Source organism: Schistocerca piceifrons, chromosome 5 (assembly GCF_021461385.2).
Source record: "Schistocerca piceifrons isolate TAMUIC-IGC-003096 chromosome 5, iqSchPice1.1, whole genome shotgun sequence".
NCBI classification, from domain to species: domain Eukaryota; kingdom Metazoa; phylum Arthropoda; class Insecta; order Orthoptera; family Acrididae; genus Schistocerca; species Schistocerca piceifrons.
The window spans coordinates 105447891-105466285 of record NC_060142.1 but is presented as its reverse complement, the minus strand read 5'-3'; the positions used below and the strand labels follow the sequence as shown (position 1 = coordinate 105466285).

Here is an 18395-nt window from a genome sequence, read left to right as displayed (position 1 = left end):
CCGCACTGGAGAGTCCTTTGTCATTTGCAGTGACTCGATCAGTAGTCTGCAGGCTCTTGACCAGTGCTACCCACGCCATCCCGTTGTTGGTGCCAAAACAAAATTGGTTCAAATGGCTCTGAGAACTATGGGACTCAACTGCTGTGGTCATAAGTCCCCTAGAACTTAGAACTACTTAACCCTAACTAACCTAAGGACATCACACACATCCATGCCCGAGGCAGGATTCGAACCTGCGACCGCAGCGGTCGTGCGGTTCCAGACTGAAGCGCCTTTAACCACTCGGCCACTCCGGCCTGTTGGTGCCATCCAGGGGTCCATTCACGCTCTTGAACAGCGTGGTCGTTCGGTGGTGTTCATATGGACCCCGGGACACGTTGGGATCGTGGGAAACGAACTCGCCGACAAGTTAGCCAAAGAGGCTACCCGCAAACTGCCGTTGGCGATCGGCCTCCCGGCCACTGATCTCCGAGCGGTTTTGCACCGTCGGGTCTTTGGGTTGTGGAGAGACGAATGGCGCACTCTGTCTGCACCCAACAAGCTGCGGCAGGTAAAGGAGACCACGACTGTGTGGGGTTCCTCAATGCGGGCCTCTCGCAGGGATTCTGTTATTGTCTGTAGGCTCCGCATTGGTCACTCTTGGCTGACGCATGGCCATCTGCTGCGTCGAGAGGACCCCCCTCATTGTCGCTGTGGTGCGAACATGACGGTGGCTCATATATTGTTGGAATGTCCTCTTTTAACCGCTCTCAGGCGTGATTTTAATCTCCTGGGTGATTTATCTTCTCTTTTAGGTGACAGTGTCTCTATGGCAGATCGGGTTTTAAGTTCTATTCGCGCAAGCGGCTTTTATAGGTCCATTTAAATTTTTTTTTAACATCAGCCTCTTTTGAGCTGTATCTTTTAATTAGTTTTTTGTTGTAATTCGACTCCACCCTAAACTTTTAGGCTGGAGGTTTTAACGTGTTGCAGAGTGGCTGGCTCATCCTATTATTTTCGTGATCAGCCAGCCACAGTCCTCTGCTGTGCATTTTTAATTCCTTCTGCCTTTTGTTCTCTACGTTGTTTTTGTTTCTGTGCTCTGTTTTCCGTGTTGTCTTACAATGGACCATGGGGCTTTTCTTCCCCCGGAATTTTTCTTTTAGTGCTTCGCCTGACTGGTGGATAGTTTCACTGTGCTCTGTGTTTTTATGAAACAAGGGACCGATGACCTTTGTAGTTTGGTCCCTTTAATCTTTAACCCAACCAACCAACGGATGCCAGATTTATGAGTCAGCAAAGCATTCATGCCTCAAAATGCTGGATGCAGTACACCACAAGGATATTAGGCTGTCTACAGTGGCCTGCCGCACGAGCCCTGTTGTTAGTTTGTCAGCAGAGGCTGGTGAGCCTCCGCTGTCTGTTCGACGTCCTCTTCTCGTGGTACACCAAGCATATAGGTCTCTGTCTATTCCTACATCGCCAGCATCCATTAACGTTGTTTAGTCGCCACTGGAACGGCTGTTCGATCATCGACCACAAGCAACACGGTTGTTTGGATCCGTGCAAGGGATAGCCTTGAGTTATTACAGGTGGGGTGAATTAAGTTCCTAAGCCAGGGGTGGAGTAGGGCATCCTCCTGGTTACTACCAAGGCCAAGATTGCTTTTAAAACTGACTGCATAGGAGAACCATTGTACCCAGATAATGTTTTTTAAATTAAATTTAATGAATTTTTACGTAGTCACCCAGATTTTATTACCGTCTACACGGATAGTTCTAAGCAGGGAGATGTTTTCGGTTGTTCAATCGTGTTCCCCAACATTGTCCTCAGGATAGGGCTCCCAGAGCAGTTTCCAGTTTATTACGCGGAACTGTTTTTGCTATCCTGGGGGCAATGTATCACATGATAAGGCGTCGTTACAAAAAAATTTATCATCTTCTCTGATTCTCAAAGTGCCCTTCTCGCTGTTGGACAGATGTACCCAGCACATCTGATGGTGCAACACGTACAGGTCGCTGAGACTTCTCTTGCACGGGCAAAACAAAGAAATCATTTTTTCTCCTGCTAGCTGTTTTGTCCTTCTGCGGCCTGTCACTTCATTTGTGACCAGGAAGGCCGTATGTTGTAGGGAGTCCCAGCGGCTGGAAGTGAGGAACAATAAACTACGTTCCATCGAGACATGAGTGCGACCATGGATCACTTCCTTCCGCACATTGTCCATTGACACACGGCTTCCTCTTACGTCGGAAGGAGCCCCTAGTGTGTCAGAGACGCGGGACACAGCTGTCAGTACGACATCTTTTAACCGAGTGTGTTTTACACGATGACCTGAGGGTCTCCCACAGGATCTTACCTCTATTTTAACTGATAACGAGGCGTGTGTTGTCCGTGTCTTAAAATTTTGTGCTGTGTCCAGAATTCTTCCCAAAACACTTGGTTTGCAATCTTAGGGTGTCACAGAATGGCTTTGTCACGTATTATTTCTAAGTCGTCATCCAGCTACGCTTATTTGTCCCTTTTTTAAAAGAATCTTTAAACGTATTTTCTCAATAATTTCATTTAGTTATCTCGCTGTGTCTCGCTGGAGTATTATTACGGGCTTTTCTGAACATGACATTCCTGGTGTTTCTTTATGTATCCTGTGGTGGGATGAAAGGTAGTTTTCCAGTTAATTGATCTCCTTCCGTAGACTATGAAAATCTTCTTCGTATAACATTAATGCAAGGGAGCAGTTGACCTAGCTGTTTAGCAACCCCACTATAAATCATCATCGTCGTCATCTTTATAATTTTCCACAATTCGACTACGGGTTAATTACGGTTTATGAAGAAACGATTTTTCTTGGGATAAAGGACTCTTCACTAGTTTCTGATATGCAGTCATTTTGAATCACGTTACATGATAGTTGTTTGCCTATCCATGGTGTCACAAATCCACCGTAGTGTGTATCAGTTCCACTCACTGCAAATTAATAGAACTCTCAGGTAAATCCGTATTGCTGAAATGATCCATCAGCATTCAGCACATTTCAACTGGATTACCGGTTTTCACATTCCCCAATTCTAAACCCTAGTGTAAGGGACACCCAAAGGTTTCCGTTCAAAGGCTGTACAGTCCAGAATTGGCACACCAATCCAGCGAAATCTTCCTGAGCACTAAGGCAACCGGAAGTGACGCACAAGGTTGAAAATACCTATTTGGTAAAACACCATGAGCTTCTGCGTGAAGAGGTCCATAATTGTCTCCTGCGCGTTCTTATCTGACACTTGTCGACCAGCTTTAAGACACCGAGGACTTAATAAGCGATATCGTGAATCAGCAACACCCCTTGTAGCTGCTCTACCGGGAGTGGTTCTCGACAAACATGACGCCTCACCATATCCTTCATTTTCGGCAGCAAAGAAAAGAATAACAGCTCGTTGGTCCCGTTTCGATGCATTATGTAGTAACGTTGCCACAGTTGACAATTCCGCATTTACGTTAGCAGGTCCGAAAGGCACGAATGCAACACTAATCCCTCGTCCATTGGTCAGTGCATGTGTATCTGTACTGTAATCGCGCTACGTTATACGGAAACCTTTCGATCGCCTTTACGCCTCATAAACACTACAAAATCTTAATTCGACTACAAGTTTATTCACCAATACAAGTACAGTCAATACCGAAAAGTACTGGTAGTCCAGACAATAGTCTGCAGAGAACTTCTAGGTGATGTCCAAGTGCAAAAATCGGTGGTATGCATAGTACTCCTAAAAGCATTCTCATAGAGAGGTTCTGAACAATGTTACGAGGCCCAGAAGTAGTGGAGATATGGTGCAAAGCTGGTCTACTGTGTCATCAACTAGGCCTGGTACAACTAAATTTTTAGAAATCGCCCTCCATAATTTGACAGTCCTACTTAATTATGTTTAATATTGTGTTGCTGTTGTGTGTTTCAGGCGCTGAAACTTTTATTCATGTTAAGTGCATGGTGTAGAAATATGTTATGTATTACGCATTTCTTTATAGTTTTTCATTATTATGAAAATTTTATATAATCGACCTATAATTTAGTCTATATACATCCCAAACAAACCAACCAACCAACGTTCTGTGTCATATTCTGACAATGCCTTACATGCAACATATTTCCAAAAAATGGCAAACCTGCTTTATTACACATAGATGTATGTGGCATGAGAGTTCTGTAATTTATTTTTTAACAACTACCTTCATTTTGCACTATTAATTGCTTGTAGTAGAGTATTTTGCAACACTTCAACTACTAACAAAAGTTGATTATACAGGCTTCAGTACCCTCGAAATCTGCAAGCATTCTTTATAACCTCAACTTGCTAAAAATGCATGTCTGCTCTTCACGGACTAGTATGTAAAATGCATAGTCATCTGCTTAGTCTTGCCGCTCCTTCCTGCCTACCGTTTTAAATTTGTGGGTTCAGTCAAACTTTGAACATAGTGATTTTTTTGGAAAATCTTGGCAGAAAAAATTTATGGCGTCTTCAAACCTCTGAGCATCCTTTAAAGTACTATGAAATAATTCCAGATACACATTTTACGTAAATTTGCGATAAGTATGTTTTTATCTAATGTATGTAATTAATACTTTCATTCCACAACCAGCAACGTAAGACCTATATTTTCACATACCTTACGCCATCACTAGTTTCAAATGTGTGTGTGTTTGACAACTTTCGGTTTTGTTACTGAAACACTTTCACCTACTCAACAGCTAAATCACGTACGAGGAAACGCTAAGAGTAAGAAACATCAAGAGATTTAAGTCCTAACCGTGTGTGAGTAATGTGTAATGTTCCCTGTGTACAAAATAAATTCTACCGATCCTCATTTCACTTTCTATGTATAATCAATGTATCTGTAGCTAGCTTAGGTCCACAGTTCTCGTGACTTGTCAATTTCTAAGTTTTATGTTTTACATTGTTGCTCGTTAGTTTTTCCGTCACCACAGCCATACGTTAAACCAAGAGGTCTGTGTCTTTTAGGCGTTCTTCTTGTTCGCTGTCCGTCTTCATCCCTTCACCGCATGTGTTCCTGTTTCTACGCGTTTGGGCGCTGATGACCATGCTGTTTAGCACCCGAAAACCGCAAACCACACACACACACACACACACACACTGGAGGAAAACTGTGTTCACCAACTGGGTGCCAATTCTGCAAAAAGCAGCCATGTATTGTTCTTCATCTACTTGCATATGGAATTTGCTGAGGCTGAGCTTGGGACCAGCCCAGTATTCGTCTGTTCGACCATGAAAAACCGCCTAAAAACGGCACTCAGGATAGCTGGTGAACCAACCAGTGGTCGTAAGTACAGTGTATTCATTTCTGGTGCACCTCCCTGTCCTGCCAGCTAGTTCACCTCATGTTACGCTGTTCGAGAAGGTCTGCAGCTCTAGTAATGTGGATTCCTCATTACATTCACTTTAAAGTAGTGCCGGCACTCTATTTCACTCCATTATACTTATTCACTTTCTGCTGCTACAGATCACTAATATTTTTTAGGTCAATGATACAAAAAAATTTATTCAGTGTCTATCTCTATTTTTCTTATGATGCAAAAAACGCCTACATACTGTCATAATTTACTTTAGTACTTCAGTTAATGTGATATTTAAAACACCACCAACACTATATTAATAATATCAAGCTCGTTATTTTTAAATCTGATAAAAATTCAAGGGAGCAAGCAAGGCGGGGCAGTGGTTAGCTCACTGGACTTCCAATCACGAGGACGACTGTTCAAACCTGTCTCCAGCTACTGTGATATATCGAAACCGCTTGAGGCAAATGCTGGGATGGTTCCCTTGAAAGGGCACCACCGATTTCCTTCTGCACCCTTCCCTCATCCACGGGACCAATGACCTCGCAGTTTGGTCCGGTGCCACAAATCAACCAACCAACCAAATATTCAAAGAACCTAGATCCTTAACATGTTCGTCCTCTTTTGATGCAAACTGTTTGACATTCTTTAGGAAAAAATCGTATTTGGATTTTTTTCTTTGAGATAAGAATATATCCACTAATTCAGAATCTTTCTCTTTCTTGTCTTGTCAATGGGAAGAGGAGTGGCTGACAGTCGTTGAAAATAAACTGCGTCTGGTCAAGGCCACCACGCGGCCATGGCGTACGTCCTACCAGTCATGCAGGCGGGATGAGGTTCTCCTCACCCGCCTCCGCATCGGGCACAGTCCCATAACGCACGGTTTTTTACTCCGGCGGGAGGACCTCCCAATCTGTAGTGCTTGTGGCGTCCAGATAACTGTCCGCCACATTTTACTTGACTGTCCTTTATTCTCTGACCAGAGGGCGGTGGTTTCCTTGCCACCGGATTTGCCCTCTATTTTGCAAGACGACGCAACGACTGTGGTTAAGGTCTTACGGTTTTGTGTCCTGTCCAATTTGTTGCCTCGGATTTTAGGGAGAGGATTTTAATGTGCTGCTGGGTGACTGGTTCACCCAGGTTTTAGGTAAGAGGTCCGCCAGTCACGATTACCTACTTGTTTCCCTTCAATTTCTGTTCTCTTTTCCTTGTGTTTCCTTTCCTTTTTAGTGCGTTTCTTCTCCTCTTGTTTTGCCTCTGTATGTGAGGATTTATAACTGCGTCAGGTCTGTGTCTTTTAGCCGTTCTCCTTGTTCGCTGTCCGTCTTCGTCTCTTCTCCGCATGTGTTCCTGTTTCTATGCGTTTGGGCGCTGATGACCACGCTGTTTAGCGCCCGAAAACCTCAACCCACACACACACACACACACACACACACAGGTCTGTGTCTTTTAGCCATTCTCCTTGTTCGCTGTCCGTCTTCGTCCCTTCACCGCATGTGTTCCTGTCTGTATGCGTCTGATGACCATGCTGTTTAGCGCCCGAAAACTCAAACCACACACACGCACTTCAATCTCACTGTGTGTTTGAAGGAATCTATAGTTAACTCAATATACAACAACTCGCATGTGACACTCAGAAGTTGTTATTTTGCCATTACGTTTGGTTTAAAGAACTTAAGATCGTGCTCTAATCAGGGGGACTCTGTTGGTTGTGCTGTTGATTTCCCAGATCTAGTCGTTAAGTTATGGCTTCCTGCGGCGTTTACCATCTTTGAAGTCGAATTGTTTGCGATCTTGCAGGCATTGGAGCAGATGAGATGTGTTCCCAGTCTTAAGTTTCTCATCTGTTTTGACTCTCTGAGTGCCCTTCAGACCATGTAACACTTGCACCCAGCGGATACGGTAGTCCAAAACATCCATGATGCCCTACTCCACCTACAACGGCAGGGGAAGGAGGTATCTTTCTGCTGGGTGCCGGGGCACGTGGGTATTAGGGGAAACGATCTGGCGGATGTGGCTGCCAAAGATGCATGTTCCCTCCCTCACGTTGTTGAATGTGCCGTCCCCCTCCATGCTGTTACCTCCCTTTTGCGTTCTCGTGTTATGCGTCAATGGGAATAGGAGTGGCTGGCAGTCGGTGAAAATAAGCTGCGACTGGTCAAGGCCACCACGCGGCCATGGCGTACATCCTACCAGTCATGCAGGCGGGATGAGGTTCTCCTCACCCGCCTCCGCATCGGGCACAGTCCCTTAACGCACGGTTTTTTACTCCGACGGGAGGACCCCCCAATCTGTAGTGCTTGTGGCGTCCAGATAACTGTCCGCCACATTTTACTTGACTGTCCTTTATTCTCTGACCAGAGGGCGGTGGTTTCCTTGCCACCGGATTTGCCCTCTATTTTGCAAGACGACGCAACGACTGTCGTTAAGGTCTTACGGTTTTGTGTCCTGTCCAATTTGTTGCCTCGGATTTTAGGGAGAGGATTTTAATGTGCTGCTGGGTGACTGGTTCACCCAGGTTTTAGGTAAGAGGTCCGCCAGTCACGATTACCTACTTGTTTCTCTTCAATTTTTGTTCTCTTTTTCTTGTGTTTCCTTTCCTTTTTTAGTGCGTTTCTTCTCCTCTTGTTTTGCCTCTGTATGTGAGGATTTGTAACTGCGTCAAGCCTGTGTCTTTTAGCCGTTCTCCTTGTTCGCTGTCCGTCTTCGCCCCTTCTCCGCATGTGTTCCTGTTTCTATGCGTTTGGGCGCTGATGACCACGCTGTTTAGCGCCCGAAAACCTCAAACCACACACACACACACACACACACACGCTGTCCGTCTTCATCCCTTCACCGCATGTGTTCCTGTTTCTATGCGTTTGGGCGCGGATGACCACGCTGTTTAGCGGCCGAAAACCTCAAACCACACACACACAACACTCACACACGCTTTTATTAATGTGTCTTCATCTACAATTTGTGTATCAAAGTGTCAAATAAAGTGAGAAAGGCATGACTTGCAAGATTGTATGTTAGCCTATTCCTCTGTCATTATCGTTTCTTGACTGTTTTGTATGTACCAGTGTGGGAGATACAGCAAAAAACCATGCATTTATTGGATTTTATGTTGGTACATTACATTCTAACCTATCGTTATCTACGGTAAATAGTAACATCTAACTGACGTCCCTTTGTTCTAAAAATGTAGCATTGCTAGTTGACATATAAGAATAAATCAGTTTCGATGTTACCAGCCAACTGCAGAAGCAGGTGCACTAAGATCTACGTGATCCCAAAGAGCGTATGTGGCCAGGAGACTCGCTGATTTGGAATAACAGAGAGGTGAATGTAGTAGTTTCACACCAAGACATACCTTTGAAGAGAGTGGAGACCGCGATGATTGCAGTCATTTTAATTTTTAATCGGGAGGAACATGCCCCAGCAAATAATATCAAGGGCATATTCCTAAGCGTGTAAAACAGTGCAGAGTCATTGACTTTCCTGATGAGTGTTATAGGTGCACTGCACATGGTGATATTGTCGTCAAGTTAACTAAGTTACAAAGCTAAGCAGATATTCAATCATGCTCCAGGGTACCAAAATCTTGTCTAAAAAACTAACATATTCTCTATAAATAAATTATAAATTATTGCTATTCTCCAGTTCTAAACAAGTATTTCGAGAAGGTGAATTTATCTTAGAGGCGTGTTCTAGTCTGAACAACAGTCCTAAGAATTCGCAGATGGAAGACCATCTGATTGACTACAAAGTCAGCTGCCATTTGGCTGAAAAGATCTGTTCCAGATGCAGACGAGCCATTCTGCTCTCTACAGTAAAGGATGAAAATATGAAAGAAAAATGATAATTTCAAAATTTCAGTTCATACAGTTTCCTTAATCGCAGAATACCTTTGCTTATGCAGGTGGCGTAAAGAATACATTGTGACTCATAGATTGTACTACATAAAATGCCTGAGTCATTATTAACTTCTGCCTTCATTAAACTAAGCTTTGCCAAGCTTGAGTTTCGATCAGTTCAATTAACTGTATATTGCAAATTATGTAGGTCAAAAATCCTGCCAAGTACTCTCTATAATTCCTCAGATAACTGCTAATCAAACTAATGAAATGACTAGTGGAGTAATAGCAGCATCTTAGATGTCTTTACATACGATTCATATGTTTTTTGCATGTATTTTATTCAGTACACTACTGGTACGTTGGTGGCAGGTTTCACTTCTTTAGTCTGAGTGACAGGTATCGGCACAGATTTAGGATGAGCTCTGAAATAATGTTTTTAGTTTTGCTTCTTCATAAATTTGTAGACGTTTTTACAGAAATTACTCGTACAAGAAATTACGCGAACAGCTCTATTACGAAATTATTATTTAGGTATGATTACTTTAATTTGTTTAAAACACATACGTGATTATCTCAATTAAGTGACCCAAACTCGATGTACTTGAGTTACTGTTATTGCTTGGATTTTGCTCATTGCCCATAGAAAAGTTTCATTGACAAATTATTCGTAATTGTCTGAACTATTTCCGTGTCAGCAGACTGTTAAGGAATGAGAACCAGTACACAAGTCCTGCACACTGCTCCAGAACATAAATGTGGATAAGCCCAAAAGCCCCTCCCCCGTTCCTTCTTTCCTAGAGATGGCTATGTGAATCGGTAATGTCGGCATATACGTGAAGGCAGCTGTGCAGTTCATCGCCACAGCAGGCTGCAGCTGGTCTCGGCCTCCCTCTCCTCCCCCTCCCCCTATTCCTCTTCATCTCCCCCTACACCCCACAAGCATCACAAAACATGTGCACATCTCTCTCCGCCACTTTTTAACGGAATGCATTTTATACCGTGATGCATGGGGAGAAGCAAAAATTGGTGGTGATCTGCCCTCTATTTTAGCTGATGATGACACTAGTGTAACTAGAGTTCTAAAGTTCTGCGATGTGTCTGGACTCTAGCCTAAACTTTTGGGCTGGAGGTTTTAGCGTATTGCAGAGTGGCCGCCTCCTACCTATTTTCCTTGCAGTCAGCCACCCACTACCATCTGCTATATTGTTTTAGCTTCTTCGTCCTGTGTTTTCCATGTTTCACTGACGACGCCATGCTTCGTCCATGTTTCGGTGTGGGTACACACATAGTTTTCCAACCTTTGTTACCTGTCCCATACGTTCTGTTTTATCTTAATGTTCTGGGTGTTTTCTTGACACCTGTATCAATCTGTTTTTGAGGGGGCGATGAGGACCTTGCTGTCGGGCGCCCATACAAACCTCTCCATCTCCATCTCTCTCATCATCTTCCCCTGATTCCCCCACCTCGCGGTCATGTTGCGGCGGGTGCTGCTAGGCCGTCTCGCTAGTCTCCCACCTTACCTAGGTGGTCTTGGAGACGGCTCTGACTGCTGTGGCGCGCACAGCCACACAAACGCAACGATCGGCTACCGCGGCAGAGTTAAGCGGCGCCTGCAACTTAGTGCCGGCGCGTTCCGCTAGCAAGCCGCGAACTACGCACGCGACGAGTCTTTTTCCGGCGCGGATGGTCGCACCATCCACCAGTCAGGGATCGCCAACGGCCACCAATCATCACTCCGGAATCAGCGGAGGAAGACTGGAGCCGCAGTGTTAAATAGCCGGAAGAAAGGGAAACAGGCGTCTTTCGACCCGCCGCGGACTGCCGCCCGGAAGATACTTCGACGCAGCAGGAACGTCCAGGTGCCACGTCTTGGTTACGCCGGCCATCGACTCCGGACTCTGCGCCCGTCTACTTCCTCGACATCCGCCGAAAAGCGTCGAGAGAAAACCCGACAAAGGAACGTAAATTCAGTTCAGTTGCTAATATTTCAATTCAATAAGGTGGCATATTCTTTGGATTGTTATAAAATTTTGGTAGGAGAAGAAGCTTTTTTTTTTCGAAGAAAGTTTATCTTTTTGTAAAATTAAGCGGTGGCCTTGCTCCACATAATAAAATTTTTTTGTTCGCACCTGGGTGTTAATCTGTGGATATAACAATGACTGCACGTCGCGCTGGTACACGCAGCAGGAACGTCCAGGTGCCACGTCTTGGTTACGCCGGCCATCGACTCCGGACTCTGCGCCCGTCTACTTCCTCGACATCCGCCGAAAAGCGTCACGCAGCAGGAACGTCCAGGTGCCACGTCTTGGTTACGCCGGCCATCGACTCCGGACTCTGCGCCCGTCTACTTCCTCGACATCCGCCGAAAAGCGTCGAGAGAAAACCCGACAAAGGAACGTAAATTCAGTTCAGTTGCTAATATTTCAATTCAATAAGGTGGCATATTCTTTGGATTGTTATAAAATTTTGGTAGGAGAAGAAGATATAAAATAAATAAAATATAATAAAATAAAATAAAATATTAATTATTTTTATCTGTATGATTGGCTCTCCTATGAGTCGTCAGGTTTTGATTATTCGGTATCAGACGCTTGACAATGGCTTTTTCGTAAAGGCAATGTTACTCGTAGTTGACCGTGAAATAAAACTGAAATAATCGGACTTCGTAATTAAATCGTTTCCAAAGACTGCTGCGGTAGGTGCGGACTCATAAACTAAATCTCAATATTACAATAATTTGCCAGCCATGCCAAAACGTCGTACAGAGGTGATTGTCTACTAAACAAAAAAATTACACAGTTAGTTAAATCATATATATTCAATGAATAAGCCTACAGTTCATAATCCTACTTACTTTTATAAATATAAATTCTTTACAGAATCGAGTGCCTAGTATGGTTGCAACTCGCAGTAATTTTCTATATCACGAAATATGGCGGTGTGCCAGACAATAAACTAAAATACGTGCTTCTCGCACCACTTCAACGAGAGCTCTCCTTTCTTAATCAAACATACGACTAACGTAATTCTGTTTTTGTTTTATCAGCGACACAGCGCTGCAGTTCTGTGCCATAGGCTTTATTTATTTCTCACAGATTAATTATTTAATTAAGATTTCGCGTTTCCGAGGAAACTCACGCACGGCATGCAAATGTGCCTTTATATTGCCCCCTGAATTGCGAGGCGAAAGGACACACCTGCAGGCGAGCAATTCACCTAAAGGCACAAGAAAATCTAAGTTATCTACAACTATTTACATGACTTACATTATACTGTATATTATACACAAAATTTGAATGACGCGCGTGCGCCGAAAAAGTTCTTATGTTGGCAAAACAGAGTGCGCGCATGCGCAGAAGCGTCTGTGTAACTACGGCACTGCCGTTATTTCGTAAATTTAGATCACGCGGCACAGTATTGCAGTTCATATTGTTCGTGTGCGCGCGCATTTCTTAGTCGTTGCACAAAGAAAATATTCCACCAAGATTACATATGAAGACTACATTCTATGACAGGTAACTTAGTTTTAAAATTACAATATTTGTTATAATACAATACAACTTTAGATTGTTGAATGTTCTTAGTTACATAGCATTGCAATGAAATGCTTCAAAGAAAAATGTCCGTATTTTTCAGGTGCGTTGACCTATACACATGGTGTCGTTATCACAGTTCATATTCATCTGCTGCACAATAATTTTTTACAGGTTAGTATCGTCGTGGTAAAGTTTTTTTGATCACAGTAACATCGTTGTATAACAACGTGATTGATACATAAGCATGTCCATTTCCTATTTCCATTATAGTCGTTGTGATGCAGTTCGTTGTGACAAAAAGCATTGTTTATTACAGATCAGACGTGACCCGTCGAGTAATTGGTCCACGTGCAGTTCGTTTTTTTTTTTACATTCCGTGGAAGCTTGGTTGCAGAACCTCGGACGGCACATAGCGGCGTCGATCCTTGGACAGTCCAGGTAAGAGTGTCCGTCACATTTCGAGAACATTTCATTCCCTGAAGTTCCAACCAAAATTCTTCCACCCGTCGTGTTGTTTTCTGGACAGGCACTTTGTGTCCATTTAATCCAGTTAACATCTTGAAGTTGGGTACTGTAGTAATGTCGCTAGACGATGCACGAATTATGCACTTCACATATTCAGTTTTTTTTTTAAAATATAGCTCACCTAAATGTTCGTGGTTACTCATCGAAGAAATCGTTCATCGCGTTAACAAAGGTACGATGCATCATGAATGTCATTAACAGTTTCTTTCACATAGGTTTCTGCGTAGTTGCAGACTTAGTAATGTACGTTAATGTCCGTGAATAGTGGTTCACTACGCAATTTTTTTTTTTTTTTTTTTTTTTTTAAAAAGTTTTTCACATTTTGGCACTCGTTATCGTTCAAATTTTCACACAGTAACAGTTACATTATACATCAGTTAAAAAAAACATAAGTAATCATACATATACACGTCACATATTTTCTTAGCATAAACATAATACAGTTACACATAAACATGTTTTCATCATCATTACATAGCTATAGGTTATTACATTGTGTCATATTTGATTACATGAATTGCAGATATTTACATCCTCTTTAGCGGTTTTGCTGGGATATTATCGATGTTTTTTGTGATGTCATCTGAAATTAAGATAGGTTAGACACAACATTCATTACATCAGTAGGCAAGACCAGGCGTTTTCACTACTCAATAAATATTCAAAATAATAAGAGACGGAAAGCTGTTAGATTCCTCGCGTTTTGTGCGTGTGTGTATAGTGTCTGTGTGGCCTTGGCTACTGGTAGATGCTTTTCTTGCTGAGAGATGTGCGTCTAATCTATTTCTCGAAGTAAAAGATCGCTTCACAGATGACGTCTGTCGGTTCGTCAGGTGTCATAGCAAGTCAGTGGTACCTACAGTCACAAATATTCCGTGAAAAATTTATATATCATTCACTGCTACGTAATCATAAATTTTACTTTAATATTCAGTCTTCTCGGTGGAACCGCGGCGTTGAAAGAAAAGTTCTTCTGTCTTCAACTGCGACTCTGGAACGCTGAAATGAAAATTTCTATACTACTTATTATCTGTGTTGTAGCAACAGAGTTTTTCGAGTTGCTTAGCAATATTTTGATGGGTATGACTTTTACATTATTCAGCATGAAATGCTCTAAGATCTCGGTGTGCGTATAGCCCAATAATTTTGTTAGTTCTACGATGTTGTAACAGATACGCACCAGGGTGCGGTATGTTAACAATTATATAAGGTCCTTCATATAGCAGACGCCACTTAGCGTTGCGTCGTTTGAGTGCAACAGATTTATGATGAGTACGAAGTAGTACAAGCATTCCTACCTCGAATTTTTGTTTTCTTTTTATTATGTTTCTGTGATGTTTGTTTCGTATCTGTGCGTGATGTGTCAGCGTAGTCAATACTTCTTTTATTTTCTGTTCAGGTGTGATTTCCTTGTCTGACAACTTAGGTAATGGTTCTATCCACTGATCGTTCTGTTTGCAATTGGACATGATCTCGTTAGGTGTGTAATTTGTATCGTAAATATTTAAGTTATTGTGTACGTCTTCGAAAAGACTTAGGTAGGACACCCAATTAGTATGTTTTGATGAAATATAGGTCCTCATGAATCGATTTAATTCTCGGAAAAGTCTCTCAGTCGCGTTACATTGTGGACTAAACCTCGAAATAAATATACTTTTAATGTTATTGTCCTTCAAGAAATTTCTCCATTTGTACCCAGAGTAGTATGCTGCATTATCTGACAGAATTGCTTTAGGTTTTCCCACGTGCGTCAGGTAATCACTTGAGAATCTTCGTATTATAGCATTTGCAGTGGCGGATTTTAAAGCATAAAGTTTTACGTGTTTAGAAAATATATCGTAAAAAGCTAAGATATATTTGACGCCTCCAGAGCTTGCTGGATGCGGTCCACTAATGTCAGTACACAGAATTTCCAGGGGTCTACCAGGTAAAATAGAATGTAAATCTGTTTTTGTGGATAAATTCTGAGGTTTTGATTTTTGACATATGACACATGTTTTTAGTTCCCTGTAAATTTTTCTTCTCATATTGCTAAAATAACAGTATGTACTGAGCTTTGCCAAACACTTTTTCGTCCCATAATGACCCCAAACTAAGTGTGTGTGCCAAATTAGATTACGTTCAGACTCTTTGGGAATGCATACACACCAGTTAGTAGCATTTGGATGTCGGCGGTAAAATAACACATCATTGTGTAACTTGTAATACTGAGTCAAAGGATGGTTGTGTTTTTCTACCAGTAATGTTATTATCTTATACCAGTGAGGATCAGATTTTTGTAATTCAGCCATGTTTCTGCACATATCAATATAATATTGGTGATACTGCTTGTCTTGCATTAAGAGAATCCTGTAGTCATTTATATTTTCTAAGTCACTGTTGGTATCATTCATACCTTGTGGAAGTCTAGACAAAGTGTCTGCAATGGTGTTGTCCTTACCTCTTATGTACTTAATTTCAAAAGAGTAGTTCTGAAGTGTAACTGCCCATCGTGATAGTCTAGGATGTACAAGTTTACAAGTTAACAAAAATGTCAGGGCCTGGTGATCGGTGTAAATTACCGTATGTTTTCCAAATAAATAATAATTGAATTTCTTGAATGCCCATACTATGGAAAGTGTTTCTAACTCAGTAGTGGAGTATGTACGCTCACATTCAGTTAGAGTGCGACTCGCAAACCCAATAATTCTTATCTGTTCCTCCTCTTTATTCTTTACAACTTGAAATAAGCAACAGCCCAAGCCAGTACGTGAAGCGTCACAAGTCATACAAAAATCTAAATTGAAATCTGGATGGCTCAAAATGTTAGCATTCACTAAAGCATGTTTAATTGTATTAAAGTCATTCTGGCACTGTTCCGACCAGATCCAAACTTGATTCCTTCTGAGTAGATTTAGCAGATGTTTACTGTTCAAAAGTGGTTGTGGCAAAAAACGTCTGAAAAATGAACATAGCCCAAGGAATGATTTTAACTGCTTTTTAGTTCGAGGGCTAGGAAAGTTTCTGATAGCATCTAATTTACTGGGATCCGGACGTATGCCCTGTGAATTAATGATATGTCCTAAATACTTTATCTCACTGCAACCAAATTTTGATTTTCTTAGGTTGGCTGTGACTCCAGCTTGTGCAAATTTTTCTAAAATTCTTTGAAGTGTGTCAACGTGTTCATTCCAGGATTGTGTAGCTATCAGTATATCATCTACATAGTGTGTGACTGTCTCAACTAAATCGTCGCCAAGCACGGTATCCAGGGCTGTAATGAATACCCCAGAGCTGACATTCAGTCCGAAGGGTAGAACACAAAACTGATAGGTTCGCCCCCCGAACATAAATGCAGTATATTTCCGAGAATCAGGAGTGATACCCACCTGCCAAAACGAATTAGCGAGATCTATTGTGGAAAAATATTTTGCATCTAGAAATTTCTGTAATTGCTCTTCTAAATTTTCAGGTTTTGTGTGAACCGGTAAAATTATTTCATTAATAGCTCGTGCGTCTAACACTAACCTAATCCCTCCATTTGATTTTTTGACAACAAGTAGAGGACTACAATAAGGTGAGGTGGATGGTTCAATGACCTTCCAGTCTAACATTTGTTTTAATTCTTGCCACACAGCAGGTCGTTGAGATAACGGTACGTTATATGTCTTATGGTAGAAGATCTTGTGAGGCTTAACTTCAATCTTGTACACATACGTGTTGATAACACCTAATCGTTTGGTAAAAACTTGTAAATATTTGGATAACACTTCATGTAGTTTTATACGTTCATGTACACTGAGAGCTGTAGCTTCACTTATCTTATGATCAAGCAATGTTTTCAAGTCCATTAGCTCTCTGTCAGATGAGTGTGTTTGCATGTCTTGAATGTCTTTGTCAAGTACTAACTGTACCTTGTACCCTGTACAGTGTTTGTCATGCTTTAGAGTTCTCCTGTCCAAATCAATAATAATTACACTGCCTTTATCATTTAAAATACATTTACCTTTGGAGAAGTCTATAATGCAGTCCTTCTCGCTCATAATATCTATTCCTAATATGCAATTTGTCACAAGGTTTTGTACAACCAGGAATGGCCATTGTACGGTTCCATTACCTATTTTAACGTTTACAAAAACTTGCTTCGTAACCCTACATGACTTATTACCTAGTGCAGTAGTTATTTTACAGTTTTGGGCAGGAAACTCAGGCACAGGTTCCAATTCACACATCTTTTTATAAAAATTAAAAGATAAAACGCTCACAGCTGCACCTGTATCTAGGATAATAGTAGTTGGAATCCCACCTACTACACCAGTAGTGGATGCTAAAACAATTTCATTTGTGTTTAAACGACATTGTGTACTGTCTTGTAAAAGTTCATCTGATATATTGTTATTGTGGTTGTATCTTATAAATAAAACAGGTAGTTTTTGTTTAGAATTACTCGGCATATCATTATTCTGTTGTTCAAGTGTGGTGTCAAATAACTGATTAACATTGAAGCCGCCCCCCAAGGATTCTTCAGCCACGACCTGGGGCAAAGTAGTGACTGTTTCTAGTTTGTTGGATTATCATTTGTACTAGGTACTGACACAGATTGAGGTTGTGCATCAGGTGTCATTTCTATTATATTCACATTCGGATATTGCCTATTATGATCTCCAAACTTTTGCGATTGTTGTTGCTGTTGCGCATTATAACTTACCTGTCGGTCGTAAGGTATGCTCCAATTTTGACCTGGTGGCTGCTGTGGTAAAGCAGAGTTTGAATGAAAGTACTGATCGTTACGAGTCCAACCTTGATGCTGTCTTGGCTCGTAGTTATTATTATTTCTATTTCTGTTTGTGTTTTTGTTATTACCTTTGTATCCGTTGTTACCGTTGCAGTTATTACCGCGGTGCCTTTTGTATGGATTGCCGCATGAAATGTTATTACTGTTGTAACTATTGTTCGTATTGGAATACGCGTGTTGATTTTGATTTCCGTACTGAGACGGCATGTGAGTTTGCTGTTTTTGTTGTACCGCGTATCCAACTGTGGGCGCGCCAGAATTGTGTTGGCAAGCCTGCATGTTTTGCATACCACTAGTGTAAACATTGTGGCTGCTGTTTTGCCGCGCGAAGCGCTGATCTTCAAGTAACATGTCAACCGAATCTAAAGCTGTTAAAAAATAATCTGAATCGTCATCCGGGA

At 41.8% G+C, this 18395-nt stretch overlaps 1 non-coding gene across 1 annotated transcript; it reads right to left on the bottom strand.

Annotated features, from left to right (window-relative positions):
- Positions 1–212: 212 nt before the first annotated feature.
- Trnas-gga lies at positions 213–296 on the bottom strand. The gene is given in 2 exon segments: positions 213–247; positions 257–296. It is a non-coding gene; the product is annotated as a tRNA-Ser (tRNA).
- Between the last annotated feature and the right edge of the window lie 18099 nt (positions 297–18395).